Below are 8,982 nucleotides of genomic sequence, written 5' to 3'. Positions count from 1 at the left end.
CCGCCTCCAAAACAGGCCCCGAAATGGCCTCAAATCAAAAAAACAGGGTCACCGAGGGCTAAAGCCCATACCCGCAGTATATACTACCCTCTTGCTTCACCGCGAAGGGCATCTCAACCTGAGACAATGCACTCTTGCAATTTCCGGCTGTGCTACCTGCAGAGATTTGCTCCCAAAACAGAAAATGAAAGCAACACTGCTCCTCTTACCAGAACACCGCGAGCTTGGCTTGCTTTCTTGAGCTCCTTACCACGAACAAGGCTCTGATACCATGTCAAGATTGTGGGAGAGAAGGAAGGAGTCTCACTTGTAGCTTTCTTGCTTGCACAATGGGGGAATACACACAGAGGTGGAGGCTGAAAACAGTTTTTCTCTTCTTAGTTGTGTAAGCCAAAAAGAACTCTCATACAAAGAAATAGAAGAACCCTATATATGGGTCTCAAACCAAACTCAACTAACTAAGGTGGCATACTAACTGAGCCACGAACTAGAGTAGATAAGGATAGCTATCATGTAGCTATTATTCATGGGCGGTGTACCAACCGCGTCTGCAACTGACAAGTCGGTGACATAAATGCACAACGGTCACCCTGGCATATCACGAGTGGAGCTCGATATCTCAACAATTAATAGGCAATGAGATATTGCAAATGAGAAGATCTAGAAACTCAAGGTGGAGCTTCTCAGCTTCAAAGAGCAAATCAAGAAGACAAGGCCGGGACCTATGCAGGAAGCTCTGAAAGTTCGAGCACTATGGATTCTCAAGCAGAAGAAAGTGTGACGGTCTTTGGCTAGGGGAGTAAACGTTTCATCTCCCGTATGTCGTGCTATTCTACCTCTAACTGTAGTTTTCTTGCTGCTCTTAGGTATGAAGCTCAAAGGGACATGTTATACAATCAGAGTTTCAATCTAGAAAAAGTGACATTTTCAACGAAAGGCATTAAGGATGCTCAAGAGATGGTAAGAAGAATAGTTTGTCTTTCAGAGGTTTTATATGTCACTTCTTTTTTTCTTTTCACCCTTCTTTGTCTATATCCTTGTAGAATGAGTAGTGTTTTTTGGACACGAAAACCATATCGTATGTAGGGCTTCTCAATTTTCAAACCTTGTCTTGTAGATGGCAGCGATGAAAGTAGGAAACAAGGACTTAGAAGCAACCGTGAAAATCCTGAAAATTAACAATGTTGATGTGAATAACTAGTTTCACGCCTATAGCACATTGATATTTTAAGGATCCCAGAGGTCTGACACTTGTGTATTTCAGAAACTACAAGATGAGATTACGAATATAGTCGACAAAAGCAATGAGACACATGACTCTATGGTGCAAGGTCACAGTTCTTGAGATCTCTTGGATAAAGATCTGTTGGGAGGTACCTTCTTTCTATTTTTGTGAACAATGCCTATTTTAAAGTCCCTAATGATTGCCTAAACATGCTTCTTATACTATGGGCACATGACTTTAGTTGCAACTTTTGAAAGAATTTTGAGCTTCAAGAGAATCTTTCAAGTTCTAGTTGAGGACTTCAGATAGAGAATGTCGCATCACCATGTGAAATCCATCCTGCATTCTATTACATGAAGTTTTAGACAAATTCCCAATGTTATTCTCAGGTTGTGAATTATGATATATCAAGAGCTTTTGTGAGGGAGGAATTGCATACATTGTTAGTTGTGGTTGGGGCCAAGGGGCTGTGGGCCCGAGGTGATGGTTGGTAGCCTTGGGCCCCCAAACCCTACCTACCTAGGTAGGTGGTGCCTCATGAGCAGAAGCTCATGATGTTGAACACTGCGTAAAAAAATGTTAAAGAGCCCAACTAGAAATGTGATGCCTCTTGGGGAAACACAAAGGAAAAGAGCCCCTTTTCTCACATAGGAAAATGTTAAAAACTTCTCTTGTACAAATACTGGTGCATCTCACTGTAATATTTCCACGCAGCAATAAAAGTTAGTTGGTTAGTTCAAAAGTTAGTTATTCAATTAATAAGTTAGCAAGATTACTAACTAAAGACTAACTAAGGTAAAAGCTAACTCACATTAATAACTAATAATTTTTATTTAATAAAAATATATTTCAAAATAAATCGAGAGTCGCAATCTGACATTTTTCTCGGATTGACAAGGACCCTAGCTACCCTTCACGAAAGTTACAATGTGAATGAGACTTATGAGCCATATTAATCACTAGTATTAATGTGTATAGTTTGGATGGTCCAACAATATTTAGATTTTGGGGGAAAAAAAAGTATATTTTAGATATTAACCTAAAAAGATAGAACTGAAAGTCATTTAAAAGAAAAGACAAGTGATGTTTTAGTTAGTTTTAGAGATTTTATAAAAAGAAAAAACAAAGAAAAGTGACTGAAAAATTTGCGCGCACCACGATCGCAGTCTAGAAGCAGTAGACATCACTTCGAATAGAGAAAAGAAGGAGTGAACCGAGAGTTTTCTAAACAAGTGTCTTGAAGTTTTACCCTGCTTTTGGAGCCAATGCAACCATTAGATTTATGATCTGACAATCAAATCACTAAGTCTTCCAAGAGCCCCTCCACTCTTGTTCTCAGCCTTATCCACTCCTCTCTAATTCATTATAAATATGAGGCATGGGGAGGCACAAGGGAGCATAAGGAGGCCCCAAGAGGCTGTGAGAGAGAGGTAGAGAGAAAGATACCCCTCCAAGATACAATGAAAGAGAGCTTGAGAGAGAGAGAGAGAGAGAGAGAGAGAGAGAGAGAGAGAGAGAGAGAGAGAGAGAAGAGTTACCCCGAGAGGCTACACAGTTTCCTCTATCTCGATCCTCGACTTAACCATCTTCTCTTACACTCTCCCATCTCAAATCTATTCTGCCTTCTTAATCTCTTGAGTGTATTTGCGGACGATGGCCTCCAAGCAAAGAATGTCACGTGCGGATGGCAATCCTACAACTGGCAACGAAGCTTTGGGCGAAGGCATCACTATCAATCCAACTGTAGTTCCGGTTCGTAAGTAATGTATTTTCTAAATTGTTAGATGCTTGCTTTGATTCTCGCATGAGATACATTAGGCCCATGCTATGACATACGAGAATAGGTCATGGGAAGGGATAGGCCTCTTCTCACATATTTGAAAGATGGAATTTGCAAAATGCATGTATCAAGGAAAGTTAATTGCACTTAGTTGTGTATGGCTTATTCGTTGATAGAGCACTCAATCAGGGGTTATGAATAGCATAATCATAAAAATAATGACATTAATAATTGTGCATACAAGTATTAGGAAAATTTTGCATAGAATCGCTCTTTGATCCCAAGGGGGAGAGCGAATATGCAATGGAATTATTATCGCGTCTATTCTTGTATTGTTTGGAAAAAATACAATTAGATATTAACCTAAAAAGATAGAACTGAAAGTCATTTAAAAGAAAAGACAAGTGATATTTTAGTTAGTTTTAGAGATTTTATAAAAAGAAAAAGCAAAGAAAAGTGATTGAAAAAATTACATGCGCCGCGATCGCAGTCTACAAGCAGTAGACAGCACTTCGAACAGAGAAAAGAAGAAGGAGTGAACCGAGAGTTTTCTAAACAAGTGTCTTGGAGTTTTACCTCCCTTTTGGAGACAATGCAACCATTAGATTTATGATCTGAGCATCAAATCACTAATTTTTCCAAGAGCCCCTCCACTTTTCTTCTCAGCCTTATCCACTCCTCTCTAATTCATTATAAATATGAGGCATGGGGAGGCACAAGGGAGCATAAGGAGACCCCGAGAGGTTGTGAGAGAGAGGTAGAGAGAAAGATAACCCTCCAAGATACTATGAGAGAGAGCTTGAGAGAGAGAGAGAGAGAGAGAGAGAGAGAGAGAGAGAGAGAAGACTTACCTCGAGAGGCTACACAGTTTCCTCCATCTCGATCCTCGACTTAACCATCTTCTCTTACACTCTCCCATCTCAAATCTATTCCTCCTTCTTAATCTCTTGAGCCTATTTATGTAATATTTCCTCCAAGCGAATAATGTCGCGTGCGGATGGCAATCCTACAATCGGCAACAAAGCCTTGGGCGAAGGCATCACTGTCAATCCAAGTGCGGTTCCGGTTTGTAAGTAATATATTTTCTAAATTATGAGATGCTTGCTTTGATTCTCACATGAGATACATTAGGCCCATGCTATGACATACGAGAATAGGTCATGGGAAGGGATAGGTCTCTTCTCACATATTTGAAAGATGGAATTTACAAAATGCATGTATCAAGGGAAGTTAATTGCACTTAGTTGTGTATGGCTTATTCGTTGATAGAGCAATCAATCAGGGGTTATGAATAGCATAATCGTAAAAAGAATGACATTAAGAATTGTACATAAAAGTATTAGGAAAATTTTGCATAGAATCGCTCTTTGATCCCAAGAGGGAGAGCGATATGTGATGGAATTATTATCACGACTATTCTTGTATTGTTTGGGAAAAATACAATTAGTTTTGTTGGTTGATTGAACAACACCCTAAATGTTTTTCTTTCAATCAATTGATTGTTGCATTGTGATTTGGATAAATATTCCAAGGATTGTGTTGATGGAAAATGCATGACAGGGGTCTATAATGACAAGTTGCCATGGGAATAAAGGAATGTTTTCTTAGAACATGATATTAGGGCGGATTGCTTGGATTATGCTTGATTCTTAATTGGTTAATTAAGGAAGGATATTTGCACAGGTGGATCATCTCCAAGATCGCACCGTGGATTACCCCAAGAGGGCACTGCTCGATTCATGGGCCGAAGGTCGAGTGGTGAAAAGGCCAACCATAGAAAGTGTGTCTCACTCCTAAGTCGCTTGGGGTCAGTGGAGCTCTGGACACCCCTTGTCGAGTCCAGAACGAAGTTGTAGGCTGTCGTGAGCCCAACGTCTAAAGGCGTTGGAAGATTCTATTCTAGATAAAGGATAAAAATTTTGGTGCCATGTGATTTGGGCCAGGTACTTCTATTGGATAGAAGGGATACATAATTCTCCTGTATGGGCAGGAGACAAAGATTAACTTGATGATAAGTTAAGGAACTTGTTTGTCAAAAGGACTGCTTGTTTTGTTTTTGTGTCCATGCTTTAAATTACGCGAGCGAACCATGTGCCCTAAAAGGCTTAATTAATGAATTTGATTTTAAATGTCGCGCATAAATGTGGTAGGACCTAATTAGAAAACTAAATCTATTAAGGGAAGCGGTTGGATGGAATCCCCGATGGGTCCATCCTATGGCTGGGTGGTCCCAGAGAACTGGGAGGCTTCTCACAAGGATTTATCACCGATTAACTTTAGGTATTGTTAAGTTAGAACGTGATTCATGCTGTTTTAGGGGACCGGAATGGGACTATGTCCTACAGGTAGAGAGGTTGAGTGGTGCATCTCTCTCGTTTCCCATTCTCTTTGAACCAAGTGCGGTATGGATCTGCTTTAGATTGGGTATCTCTACGTTAAATAGGATGCCCAAAACCCGATGCTAAAATGCTATCAGGAGACCTTGACAACTAGGAACCCAAATTTTAGGTCGATCCTAGTGGGTTCAGTCGCCGCGAACGTTTCGTTGGGAGTCGGACTCTGGAATTCCTAGGCGGCGACAAACCAGGGAACATTCCATGGGAGTGCTAGGTGGCGATGCTTAGATTCGTTTCTCCATAGACCACTAAAACGTGCTTGGAAAACCGATAGGCGGGCATGTTGTACTCATGTTTCATAAATTTCCCAATCCCCAGGCTTAGAAATTTTGGTTTTCTCTAGCTACTTGAAATGTTTTCTACGAGCACACTAAAAATTTAAATACATGTTGAGTATAGATAATAGACATGTGGAGAGTAGCGGGCGTATGTAGCTTGACCAGGTTGTCGTGATCCTGATGCTACTCCATTCCACACTGCTCAATTTTATCATGTTGGATCTCCACACACAAACCTACCTTACTGATTTCACTTGAGCACGATTGCTTTGCAGAGTTGGATGTTCTGGAGGATGATGTGAAAACCCAGAAACGAATGAGTGTGCCATCACCATCAAGAGACGAAGTGGTGGCAGAGGAAGAGTTTCAATTAGAGGTCAAAGGAGAGCAAAGAGATGCAAGGCTCCCCCCTGCTTCCAAGGATCACACAGCATCGAGCCCTCAACCTGCATCACAGGTTTTGTAATTCTTTCTTTACTACACGACCCTTTATGACATCCTGTTAATGTAAATGGTTGGGCGTTTTTCAATCAACATTACTTCAGGCAAGCCATTGCTAAGCTGACTACATATTGCTACAGATCGTGGATACACTGCCTAGATTATCCATAGGGACATGATCGTGTCCTCATAGCTAAGATATGAGCCTAAATGCAGGAGCCCTTTGTAAAAAATGATTGCATTTCTTGACAGATTTTTCATGGTAAGAACGTTAAGTTGAATCGGTACTTGTACTTTGGTAGCATTATAATTGTATATATATATATATATATATATATATATATATATATATATATAATTCTCATCAAGTTGCAAACGATGTGGACATTACAAGTATAGACGATGCCATGCTCAAAATTCAAAAGACTAATTCAAGGAAATCATAATGCTTGTGATCTGATCATTTGGTGTCAATTGGAAAACTCTCTGAAGTGTTCATTAATGTTGCAATAATAACGAATGAATTTGTGGTTACAAGTTTTCCCTTGCCGTGGAAGAGTTTCACATGACAATTAGTCAAATTGAAAATTGTCCTAGGAAATTGACAGATGACATTGGAAGCTCTTATGTTTTATGTTTCAGCATCTAATCTGCTCCTCCCCTCTAAGAAGGGTGGGGGGACATTTACTAAATACCTCTTATCTATAAATTTACTCTGAATAAAAACATATCCTTCTAGCTAGCATGTGAATATCCTGATACCCTTCTGCGAAAAAATGATAAGGCTACAACTCTAAAGAATCGTTGTTTTGGTTGGAATTTTAGCTTGCAAATAGATATGTCTATAGAAAAGCTTAGCAAGATAAATATGTATCTCTTTAAATATATACAATTTATCATATACAAGGAAATCAGAATTGTTAAACTTTTAGATATGATATGCGATTTCTCTTAAAAGTAAAAAGGGTCTTAGTAGTAAGGCTTACAATACTAGTTTAGGATTCAAGTCTAGGAATTAGTAGGGGCTTTAAGTTGGGAGAAAAATTAGGAACATGTATGGTTTCATGACAATAAGGGCCTTAGTCGTAAGGATGCAACTTTTGGAAATTAGTCTAGAGAGAATCAACCTAAATGGCTCTCCATTTCTCATCAAATAGTGGATGGAAAAAGCGTTTTCAACCATTTTTTAAGTGTTTAATAATAAAGCATTTTGCGATAAAGGCATTTAACACAACTTTTCCCTTCACTAAAGGTGGTTGCATGAAGATATACAAGAAAACAAAATGTTTCGATTGATCCTTGTGGAAGAATGTACATGAATACATCTTGATTATATGTATAGGTGTGAGTTGATTTGGAAGCATTCAAAAAGGATTGGGCATTATGATATTGTGGTGTTAAGGCTCGCAATATTGGGTTAGGATAAAAACCTAGAGGACTTACTAGGTTTTTAAGTTGGAGACAAACTAGCAACATTTAGCATTTATCTTTTAGTGAGGTTTAGCATACTTACTAGGTCTCCATGAAGATGAGAGGGCCACAAGTAGAAGCACGGTTGGGAATTTTTCAAAGATGTCCATCCTTGAAATAAGAACTTTGTCAAGCAACAAGATTCATCCATCAAGAAATTTAGAGTCAGCTTGTTCTTCTTGTATGGTAAAGTTAACGAGTCTCTCAATCGGAGAGACTTAGTAGAGTAAATTTGTGTGCTCATAGTTGTGTTTAAAAAACTACCAAATTTCTTTGGAACTAGTGAGGGTCCTTACCATTTGTACTTGCCTATCTTCGCAAGCAATGGAGGATGATTTCCATGCGAGTGATGATATCTATCATGTCCTATGCTTGGACATCATTGAGATCTATTTTTTCCTTGAGGTCATTGGGTCGTTTCTCCTCTCCAAACACAACTTTCCAAAGGTTAAGTTGCATCAAGTAAAGCTCCATCCATTTTAGTGATGGTGTGCATTCACTCTTGAAAAAACTCAAAAGAAGGATGTTTATTGGTTGAGTAGTTGGAATAAGGTTAGTGTCACTTCAGCATATTTGGTTTGCCTAGCCTGCGAGCTTGCCTTATGTTCTATCTAATAGATGAATAAGGTCATAAATGGGGTATTTGTCAATGCTTTTTGGCATACTTGTGCATGGATGAAGGAAATGTGAGGGTGATAGGTAGGAGTAAGATACTCATTGAATGGTGATTATTTTGCAAAAACTCGTGAGACCTTCAGATTTGGCAATTAACTTGGAGAAAAACATGTTGATGCTAGGGGAAGTAAATTGTTATTTTTTTTCATTAGAAGACATAAGATATTGTATTGATAAATAATGTCACATGGGAGGACACTTAAGCATTTAATTGAGAGGTATATCAAGCTTATACTTTTGTGGTATATGAGAGGGAAGGAGAAAAGCATGCTTTTAGAGCATACAACCATGGTTTGAGGCCAGCTTTTGCTACCGTGGTGGGGATAGAGAAAGTGTGTGAATGGTTAGTGAAAAGGGCTCTTTGGCCCTCTAAAGAAGGAGTTCATGAAGAAGAAAATGGACAAAAATCTGGAGTATACTCAGAGTATAGCAGTCTATGGAAAGAAAAACATGAGCCATAGCCAAGGAGGTGGTAGTTTTAGAGGAGGAATAGCCAAGGAGGTGGCAGTTGTTGCCATGATCACTGTGTCATTTCATCGTGACACCATGTTGGCATGGCTCATTGTCTCTAGATAAACTGTGAGAGCTACCACGTTGGAGCAGAAGTAATTCAATTTGGCTGCCATGATGGGACTTTAGAGTTGCCAAGAACAACATGTTTAGTGGTGTAAAGGTGTACAAATAGGGGGAAAGAACTTGCAAGAGCTTCAAACTTAA

General features: G+C 39.2%; 1 pseudogene; it reads left to right on the top strand.

Annotated features, from left to right (window-relative positions):
* Positions 1-574: 574 nt before the first annotated feature.
* LOC148022913 (vacuolar protein sorting-associated protein 60.1-like) lies at positions 575-6,145 on the top strand (annotated as a pseudogene).
* Positions 6,146-8,982: the final 2,837 nt, after the last annotated feature.

Source organism: Lygodium microphyllum, chromosome 16 (assembly GCF_053477565.2).
Source record: "Lygodium microphyllum isolate KBCC chromosome 16, Lygodium_microphyllum_v1.1.10, whole genome shotgun sequence".
NCBI lineage: Eukaryota > Viridiplantae > Streptophyta > Polypodiopsida > Schizaeales > Lygodiaceae > Lygodium > Lygodium microphyllum.
This window is presented reverse-complemented; position numbering and strand designations above follow the sequence as displayed.